This window comes from Tupaia chinensis, unplaced genomic scaffold, assembly GCF_000334495.1.
Source record: "Tupaia chinensis unplaced genomic scaffold, TupChi_1.0 Scaffold000022_1, whole genome shotgun sequence".
NCBI lineage: Eukaryota > Metazoa > Chordata > Mammalia > Scandentia > Tupaiidae > Tupaia > Tupaia belangeri.
The window spans coordinates 1900164-1921276 of NW_006159452.1; the positions used below are offsets into that span (position 1 = coordinate 1900164).

General features: G+C 35.5%; 1 pseudogene; it reads left to right on the forward strand.

Moving 5' to 3' along the window:
• Positions 1 to 5473: 5473 nt before the first annotated feature.
• On the forward strand, positions 5474 to 5573 carry LOC114007151 (uncharacterized; annotated as a pseudogene).
• Positions 5574 to 21113: the final 15540 nt, after the last annotated feature.

Here is a 21113-nt window from a genome sequence, read left to right on the forward strand (position 1 = left end):
CTATAGCCTCTATATTGTGACAGAATCCTCTCGTGAATTTTCTACTATAATGAAATTTCTCTAACTCCAACGTATGTGCTATTGTCTACTAATACATAATTAGTGTTCCTGCTTGTACTTTCTGTCTACAGTGTTCTTTCATTCCAATTTATCCACTAGACAAACTTATTGAATGTCCAAATGCGGCCATGCATCTTGTATTTTGCGCTATCTTGAAAATACAAGTTTTTACACACATAGACACACACACACACACATCTGTGCATGGTGGTGGGGAGAAAGGTCAACAGAGAGAGGGATAATGTAGAGTTTAACAAGGGAAAATATTTTAAGAGAAAAAGAGATATACATGTGATTCCATTCTTTCACATTATCATGAGCGCTAAGATGAAACAAATGGTACTGTGGATTTGGTGGAAGAGAGCGCTTAGATAGGCCTTTTCAATTTTGACATAAAGTTTGAGTAGGAGTTGGCTAAAAAGCTGTGGGTGGTTGGGTGAGAAGCAATTACCCCAGTAAAGAGAACGGTGTGTGCAAAGACTGATTCCTAAAGGTGCGTTTAACTCACTGAAAGGCAGCCAGTGTCGACATGCAGCGAGAGTGAAGACATGACAGGAAACAATGCTGAGGTAACAGGAAGAAATCTTAAAATTTCAACTAAGAGCAACACAATGACACTAAAATGTATAGTGTGAGAACTGACCCGATGAAACTTAAATTCTTTGAATGTGAGGAGGCTATTAGGAGCTGCATGATAATACAGAAGCAAAAGAAAACTCATTGCTAGTGAGGAGGCTATTTTAGTAGTCACCACAAGAATTAGTTCCACTGTTTCTGGTGCTGCTGGATAGAGATGCTGAGGTGAAGTCATATTCCAGATCCATTCTGGAGGCAGATTCTAGAGAATTTAGTGATCAATTGTATGTGGGGGAAATTTGCTATTCAGACAAACGCCACACTTTCTGAGTAGAAATTTGGAAGAGTCTGACTTACCTAGTAATTATAGTTGTAAGCATGATGTGACAGTAATTTCCATTAAGAAGTTTTTGTCAAGAGAAAAATCAAGCTGATCTACTGAAAATGGCCACTAATTTTTCTCCCATCTTTTAACTGCAAATCAAGATAATGGTTATAACTCTTTCTCTAAAAATGGTTTTTGGGTGAGTTGATTTTATTGTTGAGAAACCAGTGACTTCATCTGATACGTTTTAATCTCTTCTCTTTCAAAAAACATTTTCCTCTTGCATAAAAATAGAATCCCACAAAATAGAAATTAACTTTCAGTTAGTCTTGGTTTCATCTTAACACTTAATTATTGACAGAAAAGCAATATATGATTAAATAGTTTTGAGGTCAACAAATCAGATCATGGGACCAGCAGTTAGCATAATGGCTATATCGCTGGACTCCCACGTAGTCGACCACGGTTCGAGTCCCAGACCCGGTGGCTTAAGCTCACGCTGGGCATGTGGGCATGCGTGCCCAAGATCCCAAGAGGAGTATGGAGGGGAAGGGAATGCGGTGTGGCCGTCCCCCGGGGGTGATTTCTGGTTTTCTATCTCTCTGTCTCCGTCTGTCTGGCGAGCACAGGTGCTCTATAGCAAAAACCTCTTCAAAAAAAAAAAAAATCAGATCACAAAGTAACACAAACTACAGGTCATTTTGGTGTTTTTGAAGTCTCAATTTATGATCAATAGAACATAATGTATTACACTAATTTTTAGAATTATACTTAGTCAAAAAAACATTAAGTTATCAATTATACTTTCATTGTTATTGTAGCAAATATTGATTAGCTAGTTAGAAATTTTAACTTTCAGGATAACCCCAATAAAAATAAATATTTAATATAGGACACCTATAGGCCGTCTGTATATATTATCAGCTTCCATGTTTCTAACAGTATTAAGTGTGAAATTAGTCTTTGTGAAGTCTATAATAATCATTCCTTGTTATGGACATCAAAAAAATTGTAGCAGCGTAAGTATGCATTTCTGGAAGTAGGAATGCTAACAGAATCAGTTTTATTCAGAATTTTTATTCCAGATTTTAACACTGGAAATTATGGAAATTATCTGTTTTGTTCAAATCTCTTACAGTTAAATGTTTTCGTGAAATAGATTATTCTAGCAATCATTTTAATAAACAGACGTCATGTTTCTCTAGCTCATTTCTATTTATAGTGTCTTTAATAATACTAAAGAATTACTCCATCCTCTCCAGTACTAATATGTATTATCTGTCTCCCCAACTTTTTTGAAGGTAACATAAGCCCCGAAAAATTTGTATTGTAGTGTCCCACATAGAATTTTTATTATCATTGTATATAATGTTTATCATTCACATTGGGTAAAAATTTTTCACCAGACATAAAATAAGTAAAAGAAAGAGAAGCCACACATACACAAAACTACTTGTTGCAGAGTGTGTTCAGATTAGCATATTATAGTAGATTATGGATGATTGGTTCACTTGCAATATGGTTTACTAATGCTCTTTGATCCAGAGTATACAGTAACTAACACCTGCAACTGTAGCTGTCGTAGTCTGAGAACTGATAACCTTCTAAGAACTGAAGTACACACAATACCTTTTTCTTATTGGTAATGCTTTATTTATTTGTTTGTTTATTTATTTTAGATTTTTACCATATGGTGTGTGTGCTCAATGGAGAGACACAGAGAGGAAAAGTGAGAAATCACCTCCCCTCCCCAGGGGATGGGCACATCATAATCTCTTCTCCTCCATTCTCTTAGAATTTTGGGCACACACACACATGTGCCCACCATGATTTTTGCTGAGAGACTCAGGACTCAAACTGGGAATCCAGTACCCTAACCACCATACCACCTGCTGACCCGAGAACTGCTTTAGTTTAAAAAATATGTATTTTTTTTAAAAATTAAGTTATAGGGATCCAAAATAGCTGGGGGGAATCTTCACTAAACAGCATAGATTATGTATGCTTTGAAAGGCAGAATAAAGTAGACATATCATGCAAAAGTATAATTAATTTTAGTTAATTTTATTAATTTATTTTGTTTCACTAATCAATAGAAAAATATGTTTCTTGACAGAGGTAAAAAAATTATAGTACAGATTTGTGTGTCTGCTGGATGATAGCCAACTGCAAATCCTCATTTATGAAGCAAGCTGGTTATAAGTTATTCTTGGACTATACAGAATTACACGTCTCAGATATTGAACTTCTTGAGCAGTTTATTGATGTAATGAAAACTTCCATGTGGGCTTACTGTGAACCATTCCTGTGAGCAGTGCTGAGAATTTTAGTTATGCTGGACAACATCCCTGGCCTCCCTAATTTATTGGAGCACAGATTGCTCTCCCAGCATAATGTTGGTTCTCACAGAGAGAGAATTAGATGACAAATATGTAGGTATATAGTAAGGTAGAATTTTCAGTAGAACAAATCATAAACAAGAAAATAAATGATAGTAACACAATAGTTACAGGATTAAAATTATTTTCACCCTTTTCTTGTTGAGGTGTGTGTATTAATTTATACTCAGTGCAATTAAGAAATGAGATAAATAGCATAGATTTGGGGTAGATACTACTTACTACTTCCCTTTATTCTCTTATGGAACTTATTCTCATGAATATACACTGCAATCAACCTGTCCCACACCAGAAATAGTTGATCTTTCAGCACCTGGGCCACATGCCTCCATTCTCAAAGGTCTCCTTTTATTCATTCAATTATTTAGGAATACTTATGGTAGAAGAGGCATAAGTCAATAGCTAAGGATAGTATTAGGACTAAACTTAAACATAAACCAGTTCTCATAATAATGCTGGACATATCTTCAAACCACCACTTTCTAAATTAATTCATAATGAAAGGTTGAATGTGTCAAGTAGGCCATGTAAATTATTTTTATTTTTGTGTATGAGAAACATCTAGTTTTTTCTTGACTCAGTAAACGGAAGGATCTCACAATGTATTTTAGAATAATGTTTATTATAAATAAATGAAGAATCAATAAGAAAAAATACTTATAGTTAATTTTAGTGGAATTGAGAAGAATTCCTTTTTGGTTTTCCAAGCTGTTCTTTCAAATTAATAGGTCAGCAAATCAAAGCCCTGTAAAAGAAAATTCACCCAATTTTATCATGTAATGTTTTGCAAGATAGTCTACAGATCTACAATAAAAGAAAAAAGAGTGTATTATGGGTAAAATCAAGTCTATAGACCAAAAATCTTAACCTGCATTTTGAATGGCACTGTGCAGCTATAACGCATGAAACTTATTATTATTTATCATTTGCTGTAACCACAGAAAAGTCATAAAGAACACAAGCTCTTACCCTGGAGGCCTACGATCTTAGAAAGGCAAGTTTAGCAAGTAAAGTAGCTGAAAAACGAATTGCTGCACATGAAACTTTTATTCCCATTTTCCCTTTATCTTAACCATCTGTTAAAACAGCAATTTGAAATGTAGCCCTGCTTCAGAGGAATGATCAGTTAACTAGAGACCTTGCCGCTGCAGGTATTGGAAGTTTGTATTCAGTCAAAAGGGTACCCTTGGGCTACAAAAAAGCATTGGTGAGCCATTCTTTCAGAAAGCAAGATTTTATGGTATTAAATTATTTTCTGTAACTTTGAATGACTCTGAAATATACAATTGATCACTGTGGCCATAACATTTTAGTTTCAATGGAGACATTTGCTCCACATACAAAAATTGAATACTACTGCATGAATTGAACCCAGAAAAAAAGAATACTGGAAATTGCTAGTGAGACGAGTTGTCAGTAAGAAATGAAAAACAAAGAAAAATGTTAAAGACATAGTGACGTTTAGAGAAGAGGGATTGGGATAGAAATGTTCATAGTGTGTGAAAATGTGAACAAACGGACCCTGGTTATAATGAAAATGTAATTTTGGAGAGAAGTGGAAAATAGAGTTGGAATACCAAATTGAGTAACATTATGGAGAATCTTAAACTAAAGCAATGAGATTAGGAGTAATTCCTCTAACTTCTCTCATTACTAGGAGAATAGATGTCATATATTTAAGTGAGCAATTCTTAGGTCCAGCCTCATAATGAAACAAATGGATTCTTCTTTGAATGCTGTATTTATCAATTAATAAATTAATATCTTTAGGTCCCCCCCCCCCTTAGGTGAATTTGACTTGAGTTGAATGAATCATATCTTAGCACGATATTATTTGACAGGGCAGAAAACTACGTGGCCTTTTAAAGTAGTAGTTTGTATCCAAATACAGACACCAAATCTCCTCAATCCATCCAGAAATACACAACATGCACGCGCACACACACACCCACACACACAGTCGCACACAGCTACAAACCCACATATATTTAAATGATGGGGTACTTTATTAAAGGGACTAGCCAATCAACAAACGGTATAATAGAAAATAGCTTCATAAGATTTTTTACATCATGTATAATTGTTATCACTAAATATAAATTGAGTTGGGCACTTGCTTTGGTGGCACATTTACGAAAACTGGAATGATTCAGAGATTAACATAGCCTCTGCAGAAGGATGTCACACAAATTTGTGAAATGTTCCATACTTTCCCGATGTAAGAGTAAGGGTAAAAGGTTGATGCCAGGGTAAATTGCCATCTTATAAAGAGAACTCTGTACAGATGTAGAGTGGTGAAGTTCGTGATGCTACCTTCAGATTACATTGTTCTGCAAATTTATGAGGCCTTCAGAAAGAATATTTAATACTGAAGTTGAATTGTCCATATCGATTTGTGCCAATAATTTAACAAGAATTATATGGCAGTAAATGCACATGAGTCAGTAGAAGCTCAAGAATTCTGTGTTTTCAGTATGTTATCTTTATATATGTGTGGTTCTTTTTTTTAATTAGTGATTTTAAAATTTTATATCCAATCACTGATATGCTTTATTTTGGTAATTCTGTTACCATTATGCTTTCTTGTTATGTTTAATATCATTTGTAAATAAATGAATATACTCACAAAAATTAGAATATAGCTTGACTTTTTGCATAATATGCAAGTGTGTGAAAAAAAATCAAATGAGTTGATATGTAAAAACATGATGTATTTATTATTGTTTTAGGTTTGTACATGCACAGCCTATTCTTATGACGAGCCTCTGGCTGTAGTAACAAGATTTTCTGCAATGAGTAATCCTAATTGCAAAGCTTAGTTGCATACTACTTTTATGTATTTATTTTCATAACTATTTAATATCAGGGTTGTACTAGCTATTTAGTAAGGCTCATTCTAGTATTAATTTGTTCATATATATAAATTTACCTGATTAAGTATCATCCTGTATTATTTTCAAGTTGTTTTATTTTAATGAGTTTTTACTTTCTATTTGACTTTCTGATTTTAGTATTCAGAAATTATATCTTCTGATAACTTTTTTTTTGGTGAAGATATAGATATGCATGAATTCACACTTATCTCTCCCGTGTTCAATTGCACACATCAATATTCTACTACTAATTAATATAAAGGTATGTACTGAACTTCTCTTGGGTGCCAGATACTATATGTTTCTATAGTTCTAGTAGGAGAAAACTGACAAAACTTTTCCTCTCATGAAGCCCCTCTCCTCTATTTCTAGTTGGAGAAATAGAAAATAGAAATAGAAAAACACATGAGATATGTGTTCACCTTTTTACTTAGCCCTAATACATAGATAATATTTAATCATGCAAATTATGACTTACAGTTTATAGCACACAATACATGGCTGGGTTAAAAATTCACAGTGGTGTAGTGTGAAGGGCATCTACATACATAGGATGGTTAGCAAAATTCTTTCTGAAGCTGTCACAACTAACAGTCGAGGAAAGCTAACCATCCTGAGAAATAGGGGATAATAGAAATAATTCTTTTTATTATAAAAGAATTGAAGGATGGCAGCTTAGGTGTTGGGAAGACTGTGTACATAACGAGTTTGGAAAAACATTGAGCTAAAAGTGATGTAATGTGCTTAGAGTTTTGATTTCTGCATTTTCCCCAATGATATTTATATTTTTGTTTTTCAAATTCACTCGTCTCCGTTCTCAGCCATAAAGTGAGATAGGTATGGGCCAGTAAGTGGCATGGTGGTTAAGGCATTGGACTTTCACATGCCAAATGAGGTTAGAGCCTGCAACCTGGTGCTTGAAAATCATGCCAGGCATGTGTGTGCGCATACTGAAAATCCAAAAGGGAAACGGAGGAGAAAGGCTTGTGCTATGGTCATCCTCCCTGAGGGAGAGGGGGATGATTTTTCACTTTCCCTCTCTCTGTCTCTCTCTAGTGAGCACACCTTCCCTATGCAAAACAAAAACAAAACAAAAAAACAAACCACCAAAAAACAAATAAAGCAAACAAACAAAAAAAAACACTTCCGTTCGACTGTACTGACCTCCAGAGTATGAAGTGAATATATTAAACGATCTATTTGATTTGTATTCTGTTCACAGTAATTGGTTCATAAAGGGTAAGACCTAGATCTGGCATTGAGACTCACACAGTATCCTGGGTGCTAGAAGAGACTCCCTTTTACTTGGTGTTTACTACCTTGTCAGAGACCATGAAATTGCAGTAGATGGGGAGGAGGGAGAGAGAAGATGTGCTTTGAAGAGCCATAATACATGGATAGAAAAATATTTATAAATTAAATACAATAAATCTTCCTACACTTTAAACATCTATACTGATATTGATGATCTGATCACAAGAAAATCACATACCAAAATTTTCACATATTTAACCTGTTGTTTTATCTATCTGTCTTTAATACAGTATTGTCTGAAAAGGTGATATAAGTTTTAACCTGGAGTCATGTGCGTTACTGTATGTTTATTAAAAATGTTCCCTTCTAACTCACTTTTAATTATATTTATTAAGTATAGAATGTCCAGCCAAGACTATGATCATTATAATACTGCGTATATGGGTATCTTAATGGATTTTGATTGCATATATGATTCTAAAGTTTAATTTGCACTGTTTGATACAAACATAAAAAATATCATAAAAAATCAATAAGAAATAGCTTAATTTATTAAAAGATACATAGTTGAAACTTACAGCACAGATGATACTCAAAGTTGAAAAATTGTATGCATCCACAATTTCAACATAGCCAGCAGTCATTGCTGTTATGGTTGAGCACATACCTGTAAGTCCTGTGGCAACAAGGTCAACTAAGCAAGCTGGGAAGTAAAGGAAAAGAGGAATATCTGAAAATCAACTCAGCTACTAGACTATCTCACGCATGAATGCAGGTATAAAATTAATGCTTAGTTTATGATCCAATGAATCCAATCAGTGTTTTGCAAAAAATACATTATGTCACTTCCAAAGTTTCACTTAGCCATGTTTCAAGGTTAATGAGACCCCTAACGAAACCCCAGTCATAGTGTAATTGGACCACTTTTTCTCTATTGGCCAGTCCAGGAATTTTTCTTTCCAGTTTTGGCATGTTTTGGATCCTAGGAAGCTAACATGTAACCATGGCATGACTAGCTCCTTGCGTGCTGACTTCAGGTTGGATTTGACTAGAAGGAGTAGCTAAGAGAACCAAAGGTACTTACTTCCCCAAGTCCTCTCTGTAGATAGGGCTATGGCTTGTGCATACGCCATCTTTCAACCACTGCAGGTCCTGGCAAGGGTCTAATATTCTAGACTTGAAATTTTTCCAGGTTCCAATAACACTATTGCTCCTGTCTCCCCCCCTAGAATAATGGAGCTTGGTGGTTTCCAGTCCCTGGGGGAGCTTCATCCATCTTGTTGGTTCCTTTAATCCTAAGTATAAATCTGTGTGTCAAATAGTTCTTTTCAATAATCATTATTACTATTAGTATATTCATGTACTTTATTTCTGTGTATTAAAAAATAATATATTTGCTGAATTTAGTCAATTTATTTCTATAACTTTAACATAACATTTGGTTATATTTATTATTTTTCATTAATTTAAAATTATTATTCATACATTACAATGCTAAACATCATTGAGATTGCGAAGAGACTACCCAGTATGATATACACCTCAGTCCCACCCAGTTGAGACCACCATACACATCCTCGTCAACAGATAAAAAACAGAGTAATGATGTTCATGCCCAGCTATGAAAGAGGTCAACACCAGACACCAGACACCAGATTTGTTAGACTCTTGATCTCGGACTTCTCAGCCTCCAGAATTGTAAGAAATCAACTTTTATTATTTATGATATACCCAGTGTCTTGTATGATTTTCATAGTAACCCACCTAGACAAAGTCAGTTAGTATGGTAATAGTAATTTTGACAACCAACAGCTATATCTAAATTGACAAACAATGGAAAAGCCAACAAAATATGTAACCTTCAACATTATGAACTTATCTATATGAATATCTTTTTTAAAAAAGAGGATTTTGTCTTAGGGCATATGCATTCTCCAGAGAGAGAAAGACAGACACAGTGAAAGGGAAAGTGAGAAATAACTCCCCCCCACCCCCAGGGGTGATGGCCAGGACACAATCGAAAGCACCACCCTCGCCCCCCGGGGATAATGACTCAGCAATCTCATCTCTTCCATTCTCCTCCTGGGATCTTGGGCATGCACACACATGTGCCAGGTGTAATTTTGAAGCCACCATATACGGGACCCAAACCACAGTCGTCCATGTGGGAGTCCAATGATGTAACTGCTACGCATCTGATGCTCCCCCTTTGTGAATAACTTTAAATTATTTGACATGAACCCATCTTCATGTATAATTAAAATTCAATGAATTCTTGCTGAACAAATATATGAATAAAAATGTTAGCCTATAATTTTTACAAATTATGCCCTTTTTCAAAAAAAAAAAAAAAAGATTTTTCCGTAGGGCATGTGCACTCGTTGGAGAGAGTGTAGCTTGCCTGGGTCAGGACTTGAACCACAGTAGGCAACGTGGGAATCCAGCACCTTAACCACATGCTACATGCTTCCTACTCCCTTCCCTCCCCACAAATACACACCAGACTCCTTAAATAGGAGCTGAGCCAGGCAGATTTTTTCAGTTATATTCCTCTGTTACTATACCAAGTTCCTAGATGTAGTTACAATTAGGTTTCATTTTTTTAATTTTAAATTTATTTATTTATTTATTTATTTATTCATTTATTTATTGTATTTTAATGAGACTGTACTCTAGGGTTGGGACTTCTAAAAAATGCTTCCCAGTATTTGTCCCCTTTAGGTATGATAAGAAAGCAAGAAAGAGCTGAAGATGGGAATTTCTCTTTCCCCATGTCAAAAGCTAGAGTAAGCTGAAGCTGGGTATTTTCCTTCCTCCATATTGGTTAGGATCTGCAAAAAAATCAAAGGATTTAGGCTGGTTAAGTGGTTTCTCTTGAGGGTCATCTCTTGTTCAGAAGAACAGAATATCATGAGTAGATTTTTGAGTGTTATTGCCTCCCCCGCCTTCCCACAAGAAAAATGGTTTTCACCTATTCTTCACAGTGAAAATCTGGTATGACTTCTGGAGATAAACCTAGCTAAAGTGAGAAGATCATTGTAAGATTGGAAGCCCTAGAGTTTTCCACTCAATAGAGTTTCATTCATTGACTCTCCAATAATTCTTCAATTATAATTTAAATGTTCCCACTGGTAGCGCTAGAGCAGTGACTTCTCCAAGTAAGTTGTGAAGTTGTGTTCTCTCAATCTGCCTCTAACTCTAGATTTGGGGGCAACAACCTGTCCTTTTTGTACCTTTTGAGCCATAGAATGTATTTGAATGTATTTTGTACCTTTATGGGTACAAAAATCAAACAAACAAAAACCAAACTTGTTTTTCAGTTTGCTCAGCTTTCTCTTTTTTTGAGAGAGATATTTTTGCTATAGGATGTGTGCACTCACCAGAGACACAGAGACAGAGAGACAGAGAGTGAGAAGTAACTCACCAGGGGAGATGGCCATGCCGCACTCCCTTCTCCTCTATTCTTTTCTTGTGATCTTGGGTACACATGCACATGCACCCAGGGTGCTTTTTAGGCCTCTGAGTTCAGGACTTGAATGACCATCGACTTTGTGGAAGTGTAGCGACATAACCACCACAGCTCAGCTTTTTCTTTTTGTGAGAATGAGAGTGCTCACTTTCAATATGTTAATATTTACATATCAGTGCAGAAATATACAGCTTTATTTAAACAAAAATGAAGCAGTGAAGGAGACTTAAATTTATCAAATGATAGTCTAAGGAAAAGATTTTCAGTATAGAGAAAAGCTAATATTCAAATGAACCTTTCTACTTCAGTGGCTATGATACATATTGATCACATTTATACCTAAGAATGCTGGGCAGAGTGGAGAGTGTTACATTAGCTTATTAACTATCTGGACAAACTAAATTTGTCCAATTGGCTAATTTATTTTAAATTTGTTAAATTACCTACTCTACATAAGTTTAAAAGGACTATTGCCCTTTCATGATTTTTTATGTGCACAGAGGATAATTACTAATCTTAAAATCATCTTCAGAACTTTATCTTTTATCTCTTTCTGAACACTTTTCATTTACTCTTAAGGAATTCCCTTTTACTTTCATATTATGCAAAGACAGTGTTAAAATAAAATTCTTAGGTGGGAATGAAATAGAATTTCCAATTCTTGAGCAGTAACATATTTTCACCTAACCAGGATTGAAGAAAATCATAATCACACCAAGAGAAGAGAAAACAATTTTGAGTTCTTCACAGATAAGGATGGGCTGACAGGTTTCTACTGCAGCACAGATACTTAGGATATTTTGGGAATCAGAAGTACCAGAAGCCATAGCAAGACTGATAGTAGTCTTTGAGCCATAGAATGTATTTGAAGTCCCTGACCATTATGTATTTTAGAGAAATACCCAAATAATAAGATTGCGTTTATATATAGACATAAAACATATACAGATATATTACATATGTAATATAATATATATATATATATAAATGTATATATTTAAGATTCCTATGTACACACAAAAATATATATGCATATGTGTTTATATAGTTTTTTTTTTTTTGGGTGTAAGGTACCTGTGCTTGCTGGAGAGAGACAGAGACAGAAAAAGAGAAAGAGAGATGGAAAATAAGAAATCACTCCCCCCAGAGGAATGACCACACTTCAATCCATTTTGGGCACGCACACACACACACACATACACACACATGTGCCCTGTGTGATTTTCAGACTGCCAAGTTTGGAATGTGAACTGTGGCCAGTTATGTGGGAATCAAGCCTATAAACCACTGGCCCCAAGCATTTCATTTTTGGGGGAGGAAACATTTCTTAACACAAAGTCCCTACATATAATAAATCCACAGCTAACATCATAATAAATGGGAAAAAGTTGAAAACTGGAACAAGACAAGGAGGTCTACTTTCTCTACTCCTATTCCACATAGTATTGGACTTCTTAGCCAATAAAAGAGAATGAAATAAAAAGCATCTGACTCATGAAGGAAAACATTAAATTGTCCCTATTTGTGAATGATGAGATAATATACACAAAAAAAGACTAAACAGGGAACCAGCAGTTAGCGTAATGGCTATGTCGCTGGACTCCCACGTAGTCGACCGCGGTTCGCGTCCCGGACCCGGTGGCTTAAAACTCACGCCGGGCGCATGTGCGTGCGTACCCAAGATCCCAAGAGGAGAATAGAGGAGAAGGGATTGCAGCGTGACCATCCCCCCTGGGGGGTGATTTCTCGCTTTCTGTCTCTATGTCTCTCTCTGTCTGTCTGGCGAGCACACGCGCCCTATAGCGAAAATCTCTCTCAAAAAAAAAAAAGACTAAACAATCTACAAGAAAACTCATATATGTGATAAATTCAGAAAGGGGATATAAATCAAGATGCATAAATCTATCACATTTTGTACACTAATAATGAATGAATTTACACATAAATGATTTCCATTTACTAAGGCAACAAAAATAAATATCTAGAAATCAAAATAAAAATATTTAATTGTGAATTAAATATTTTCAACTGAAAATTACCTTCATAGTTTTTACTCAATCATCTTTATAATTTGCATTATTTTAACTTTTTAAAACTTACTACTTGGGACCAGCAGATGGCATAAGCAGATGGCAATGCAACCAGCATGATTACATACATTGCTGGACTCCCACATAGTTGACTATGGTTCAAATCCTGGACCTGGTGGCTTAAAACTCACGCTGGGCACATGTGCATGTGTGCCAAAAATCCTGAGAGGAAAATAGAGGAGAAGAGATTGCACCATCGCTTTCCCCCCTCCAAGGGATGATTTCTCACTTTCTGTCTCTCTGGCAAGCACACATGCACTATAGCAAAAATCTCTTTAAAACAAACAAAAAAACTTACTGCTCAATTTTGTTTGGAAGGAAGAAAAGTAGTTTATAAATATGCTATTTCCTTTTAATTATTCATATTAATATTTTTTTCTCTTTTTCTTTAAGAGAGATTTTTTGCTATAGGACACATGTACTCACCAGAGACACAGACAGAAAACAAAAAGTCAGGGGCCAGCAGATGGTATAATGATTATATATAATATACACATAGTGATTGCTGGACTCCCACATAATTGACCCTGGTACAAGTCCCAGACCCAATGGCTTAAAACTCATACCAGGTGTGTATGTGCCCCAAATCCTGGGGAACAGAATAGAGGAAAAGGGACTGGGGTGTGGCCATCCCCTCAGTGGGTGTGATTTCTCACTTTCTGTCTCTCTGTCTCTCCAACAAGAGCACACTGCCCATAGCAAAAATCTCTAAGAAAAAAAAAAAAAGTGAGAAATCACCCTTCATGCCAGAATCTCTTCTCCTCCTTTCTCTTCTCAGGATTTTAGGCACACATGCACATGTGCTCAGCTTGAGTTCTAAGCCACTGGGTCCAGGACTTGAACCACTATCAACTCTGTGGGAGTCCAGTGATATAGACATTATGACATCTACTGGTCCCCTGTGCCCTGTGCTTATTTTCTAATCTTGTTTTTCTTAAGATTTTTCTTTTTTCTTCTTTTTTTTTTTTTTTTTTTTAAGATTATACATATGGTAAAATCTTTGAGCCAATACACAGTGTACTCTGGGTGAGAAAATTATTTTGTATGCTGTAATGATATACAGTGAATGAATATAAAATGACTGAATTAAAATATATATATAATTTGTTCACTATTTTGCTTATTTTTAATATGTTCATTTTTATTTACTTTAAGTAATTAAATACTGAGCATAATTTGACACAATTCTTATGTGGCTTACTACCTCTATTATCTAATTTTATTTCTTTAACATTATTATTTTCATTTTTGTTAGAAATGTTATTTTAAGAATAGATTTGCAGTTTCTAGAGATTGCAAAATTATTATATATTTTTATCAACTCTCAACCAGAGAGTTATTTTGACACTCTTTATGCTATTGGAAGACTTTTGTTCTTTTCTAGAGTTCTGAGAAGGTTTGTTATAACAAATTTTGCTAATTTTCTCACCTTTGTGGAGAAGAGAAATTTTTAAAGTCCTTCCTTTGCCATTTTCACCAATGTTACACTTTACATTTCAATATATACTTACATGTATGTGTGTATATAAATACATATATTAAAAGACGGGGTCACCTCTTGTTAGGATCCTCCTGCTTCAGTCTCCCAGTTGGGACTGTGGATGCAATCCACCAGTGGTACCCAAGCTTTAGGTTTGACTAGGAATCACACCCGGGACCCCATGCAGTTCCAGCCTGAGGAGCAGAAAACCTTAGCTCCACACAGGACCAAAGCTGGGCCCCTCACTTTTTTTTTTTTTTTTTTTTAAAAAAAGCTGGGCCCCTCCCTTTTTTTTTTTTTTTTTTTTGAATTTTGAACATTCTTAATATGTCTGGTTACAAGTTACATGTCCTTTATCCTGTGTTCTTTGAAACTAAAATCTCTGCCTATATCTTGACTTCCATGTTTTTACTATTAGTATTGTCTTTAGCAGACTGAAAGTGTAGGCGGCCGTCTGCAGAGAGAGAACAAGCAGTGGGCATTTTTCTCTTTTATATCAATTGGCTCTTAAGAGAATTGATCTTTTTTACTGAGAGTTATTATAGAACTCACCCTCTTACAAGGTGGCATTAATTCCATTATGAGTACATGATCCAACCATTGCCAATTAGGACCAATTACCAAAACAGACCTTTGGGGGATGAAATATTATTAAAACTATAACAGGCCTCTTGCAACGAACCTAATATGATGGAGTTCTGCATAGGATAAACACAGTTTTGAAATAATTTACTTCTATGCTTCTGCCTGTATTCTGAGCTTAATAGGTGAAGACTAGGGAGAATTAGGAGTAACAGTATCATTGACATGCAACATTTGTGCTAATATAAAGCATATGATATAACCCACTGGATGTTAAAGAGAATCAAGAATACAGAAGATAATGAATCTAAGGAAAGAGGGGAAAAATGATTATTTTGGAAAAACTGGCTTTGATTTCTTATTTTTTATGTGAAAAAAAAAAAGAAAAAGAACAATTTGACTGACAAGAACTGAATACATGACTCAGATCAAACAAGGGGTCTTCTCAAATAATCATGTTTATATTTTTACTATTAAATTTTAAATGTCTATGGTCTCTGTATGAGAGTCAATTCTCATTACATGGAGGCCAATAGTTTCTTCCATGGCGCATGTACGTAAAGGGGCAGGACAAAATTGTTGTTATCCTTTCTGAGATGCTGACAAACCAGATAAAAACTATAGTATGAATTCAGTGACTTTCTATAATGACAGTTGATATAAAAGACAGAGCTGCCCACAGCTTCCTCTGAGATCTGTGCTCTGTGTTGGTAGAGAATTAAAACAAAGGAAAACAAAAGGTAAAACTGGATACAGTATCAGGAATCCAACTACTCTGTATACAGAATCAAGATTGGCCCACATAACAGCCAATTACATCATGATTGATACAAAGAAAACAATGTAACTGGACAAGATACTTGGCAAAGGATATAGAGATCCCACTCTATCATTAGGCACCTCTAGTTTTAAATCTTAAATAAAATGTGTAGTATTTGAATTAAGGAAGATATTCATACTTCCCTAGGTGTTATCTCAGCCTTCTGAATATAGAGCAAGCATAATATAATATTGAAATTATGGATGTGTTTATCTCCATACGTAGGCTAAAAGTTACTTGGTCAGAAGAGTTATGAATTGAAATTTTATCTTTAGTGACAGATGACAGGAGTTAATTTAACAGTTTTTGTCGATAAAATATTAAATAATTTCACCCAAGATACCTACAAATATGATCTATTAAAAATGCTATTTGACAGGACCAGCAGATGGAGTCGCTGGACTCCCCTGTAGTTGACCATGGCTCGAGACCCAGACCTGGCTACTTAAAGCTCATGGTGGGCACATGTGCATGCAGGTCCAAAATCCCGGGAGGAGAATGGAAAAGAAAGGATTGCAGCATGGCCATCTCCCCTGTGGGTGTCTCTCTGTCTGTCTCTGTCTCTCCAGTAAACACAGGCACCCTACAGCAAAAATCTCTCTGAAAAAAATTATTTGGCTAATGTATATACTATTTAACTATTATTTTATCAATACTGATTCATATATATATATATATATATGTATATATATATATATATATATAGTCTCCCTTTGAAAAAATTGTACTAACTCCAGGTAAAATAATTTTGCTCTGAAATTACACATCTGAAAGAGGCCGTATCTTTATGTCTCTGAACTTGTGACCTCATTGATTTTTGGCTGACATATGACATCTATCTACTTTGCTGCCTTTCTTCTGCCTCTCTTAATTCCCAAGGACACATGTTTTCTTCTTACATAAAAACCATTCCCATTTAGTGAAACAAGGTGAGTTCAATATCACATTTAATAAAACCATTAAGTATTCTGTTTTGTAATTGCTGCCATTTTCTCTTTTTGGTGCTGATGATAAATCCTGCTTCATATAGTGAGAATTATAAATAATAGAGTGTGTAAGGTATAATGGCAAGATGAATTCTTCAGGAGACGCAGAAAATAAACATGAGGTAGAGTTTGGGACTGAAGGACAAAAAGGAGATACCCACAACAGTAGGAAAAACTTGGTTAGCAGCTTGGTTAGCTGTTGTGTGTAGCATTATACATGTAGCTAGTTGCTCAAGAGGGGGGATATATATATATATATATACATACACACACACATATATATACATATACACACACACATACATAGTAAGAGAAGAAGCCACAGCATCTGATGGCTGGCTTTAGGTATGGCTTACAGAATAGAAAGGACAGGGCAACTGTGTTTTATAGTAATCAGTTTCCTATAGATAAGATTAGTGTTTCTCAGGGATCTGTGTTTGACTGACTTCTCTTTCTAAGTTTACTGTGTGTTCTTTTGTTTTACAACATTAGGTGCTCATACTCTCAACTATGTACTTCCAGCCCAGACTCCATATCAAGTCCTAATATCTATGGGATTCTGTACTCAGAGTCTTATCAGAATCTCAAACTCAGTGTTTAAATGAGTTTATTACTTTCCTTTCCAGTTATTCAATATTGTTTCCTCTTCACATTTGTATCCAGGATGAGGGAAAATTATTGCTGTACCAATACAAACATTTTAAATGTTCTATGTCTTTTTGCATATTTTTGTATGTATAAATGCTCAGGTTCAAAGTTATAATGAACAACAACACAACCTACCTTTACATATACAAATAGAGGTTGAAACTGAATGCAGCTTAAATTGGATATTACCTTGCTAATAATGGTATATTAAGTTAGTGTAATATTGTAGTGAAGACTGAACATAGTAGACAGACACTCAATAATTCATATAATTTGCACATAATATGCTCTCTTAGGACACATTTCAAGATAACTGATTCATATTCCAAAAAACTATATTGCTGATCCCAATTATTGTTTCAATTGTTCTTGTACCCATGGACTTGACTACCAACTCTAATCTTGGTTTACATATTCCCACATGCCAATATCCTGCTATTATATCTAATACTAAACATTTTATTAAAAATAAAAGCATCATCACACTGTAAAACTTTTCTGGCCATACCTGTGCAGTTTAACATACATTTGCTCATTATCTTTGAGGATTCTGTTGTCCCTATCTGATTTCAGTAGAAGGGAAGAAAGTGTGTCCTGTAGACAGGTAACTAGCTGCATTGTGATTGATGTGGACTGAAGATATGTTTTTTTAAAAAATAAATAAATAAATAAAAAAGCAAGGAAAACAAGCATGGTTCAAACAAATGCATTTCAAAGATATCACAGAAGCCATATCCATAGCATGGAGGTTAAGGCAGTCAGATTCCACATGGCCAGCCAATGTGGTTGCCCCAGAGTCTTGAAAACACTGTGGTGCTGGCGTGTGCATGCAAGAACCAAATCCTGGTGGGGTGGAGAAATGAAGAAGAGATTGTGCCATGACGCTGATGCTTCATTAGGGGTGCCTTCTTCTGTCCTCTCACTCTGTTTTTCTCTCTCTGGCAGGCAACATACACCTTGCAATTAAAAAAAAAAAATCACATGAGAGACTTTGGTAAGCTTCAAATTTTCTTAGTCTTTTAGAGTACATGTAAAGTCAAACACCTGTATTTTCTGCGCTCAGGATGTGATGTATATTCTAACTTCTGAAAAATACCAACTGCATGACCATTACCAACGATAGGATAGCTGATCCATAAGAAATATTTTGCCTTTGTGAACATGCAACTCATTGGTAGTATTGATTTTTTAAAAAAATTCTAAGGTGTTCTATAGAAAATGTTGTTAATATAGGGGAAAAAAAAGTAATTCAGAAAGTGATGAGATGTTTCTGAATCTATAGTAGCCATTTCAACAAGACTTTTTTTTTCTTTGCCACAGGGCACATGTGCTACTGGAGAGCAAAAGAGAGAGGGAAAATGAGAAATCGACCCCCAGAGGGCACAGCCATGCTTCAATCTCTTCTCCTCCATCCTCCTCCCGGGACGTTGTGTACAGCGTGCTGCTGGTCTGATTTTCAAGCTGCTGGTCTGGGGCTCAAACCATGGTCAGCTGTATGGGAGTCTAGTGCCTTAATCACCATGCCACCTGCTGGTGCCTAAATGAGACAATTTTAAAGGTCTATTGGAATTTCAAATCTCATTTAGAAGTTTTTCAACAAGCAATCAGTAATACGGCACAAATTAGGCAAATGTTATCAATAGAATCTGTTATATTTCATCAATTTATTTCTACAAGGTGCATCTACAGCCTTTTATTTCAAGTTAATTTTATTTCTTTAATTTCTTTCTTCCATGAGAGAAACAGAGAAAAAGAGAACAAGAGAGAGAAGTACCCCCAACAGGTTTGCAATGTAATGATACGACCCGAACATGAGCCGGTAAGGATCACATGCACGCATTCACATACCTGGTGTGTAAAGGTAAGCCCCAGGACATGACTGAGACATTCCTACATGGACCCAGCTGTATTACTGCTGTGTCAGCGTGTGATTCCCAGCCTTTATTTTAATTTATAAAAAGAATGCATTATCAAACTAAATGCCTTATTGAAATTAGAATAAAATTTAATTTCTAGATTATGAAAGGTTTATAAGAATGATTTCAATCTACTTTTATTGTAGGAAAATAGCCTAGTATGGGAATGTATCCCTACTATCCTACAAAAACAGATCAATGTGATTTAAAAAGCAAACAAAAATTAAAGTTGAAAACAACAGATATTAGGTATTCATGTTTCTGTTAACGGTCCTAGTAAAGTCTGTGTATTATTCTGTTTTTCCACAGAAATGGGGTTCTTACCACCCTTGTGTATGGCTGATTTTGGGTGAAAATATGCATAATACAATGAAAGTGAAATCAATGACTCTTTATTAATAGCCACCATTTTTCTCATCATAAATGAGAAACATCCCTTTAAACTCTTCATCCCATGGCATTTTACATACTTGACATGGCCTTCTTTTCAACTGAATCACTGACTTTCTTTCTGACAAGCCAGATTAAAAGTGTGGGGTGTTTACATTAAGGGTATGCTGGACCTATTTACACATGTCTGTTCCTAGTGGGATATCCTGGACTTCTTCAACTCATATAACAGTACCATTGATGCAGCCTTCAAATTTAAATCATGTCCCAGGGGTCAGCAGATGGCATAGTGGTTATGTTGCTGGACTCTCACATGGCTGACCATGATTTCAGTCCCAGACACTGTGGCTTGAAACTCAAGCCAGGTGAGTGTGTGTGCATGCCCAAGATTCCAGGAGGAGAACTGGAAAGAAGGAATCTCAGTGTGGCCATCCCCCCCGGGGGGTGATTTCTCACTATCCCTCTCACTGTGTCTCTCTCGCTCTCCCAAGTAAGCACACATATGCCCTAAGGCAAAAATATCTTTAAAAAATTAAATACATAAACAAAACAAAAATCTGTCAATCCTAATGTTCAGATTTAAGCATCTTGGCACAGATTATTTAAGATTGTGCATCCCATTTTTAAACCTGAACATTTAAAACATCCCATGTGTTCTGGCCTGGATCCAGCACCTATGTCAGAAATTTCATCCTCAGTGACTATTTTCACTCCTTGTTAATTTTGCTAGACCCTGACCTAGGGTTATGCATGTCTCCTGTGTAATGGTCGAGAAGTCTGTGTTTCCAGGCCAGGAGTTTGAAGAGGTAAATTTATTCTCTGTTCGTGAGTCTATTTGTAGATATACTCATGCCATGACTCTGTTGCCAAGCTATGATGCTATCATGTAAACTTGGTGACGTACTAAAACTAGAAATAGTTTGCTAATTATTCATAGAATATTAATAAAATAATTAAATGCTGTACATTTTTTCTTAATTAAAGTTCTTTTTAAAAACATGTCCCTGTGAAGGACAGATGATGGTGCAGTGGTAACACAAAGCTCTGTAATGCTGAACCTGCAAGTGAAGGTGTGAGTTCGCATCCTGATGCTTCCCTGTATACAGCCGTGATATGGGCTGGCAGAAGCTATGGCGGAATAGTAGCATGGATATTGTCTTAGGGATCTCACTTTCCTTCTTTCTTACTAAAAAAAAAAAAAAAAAAAAAAAAAAAATGGAAAAATTTTAAAAACACCCTTCAAAA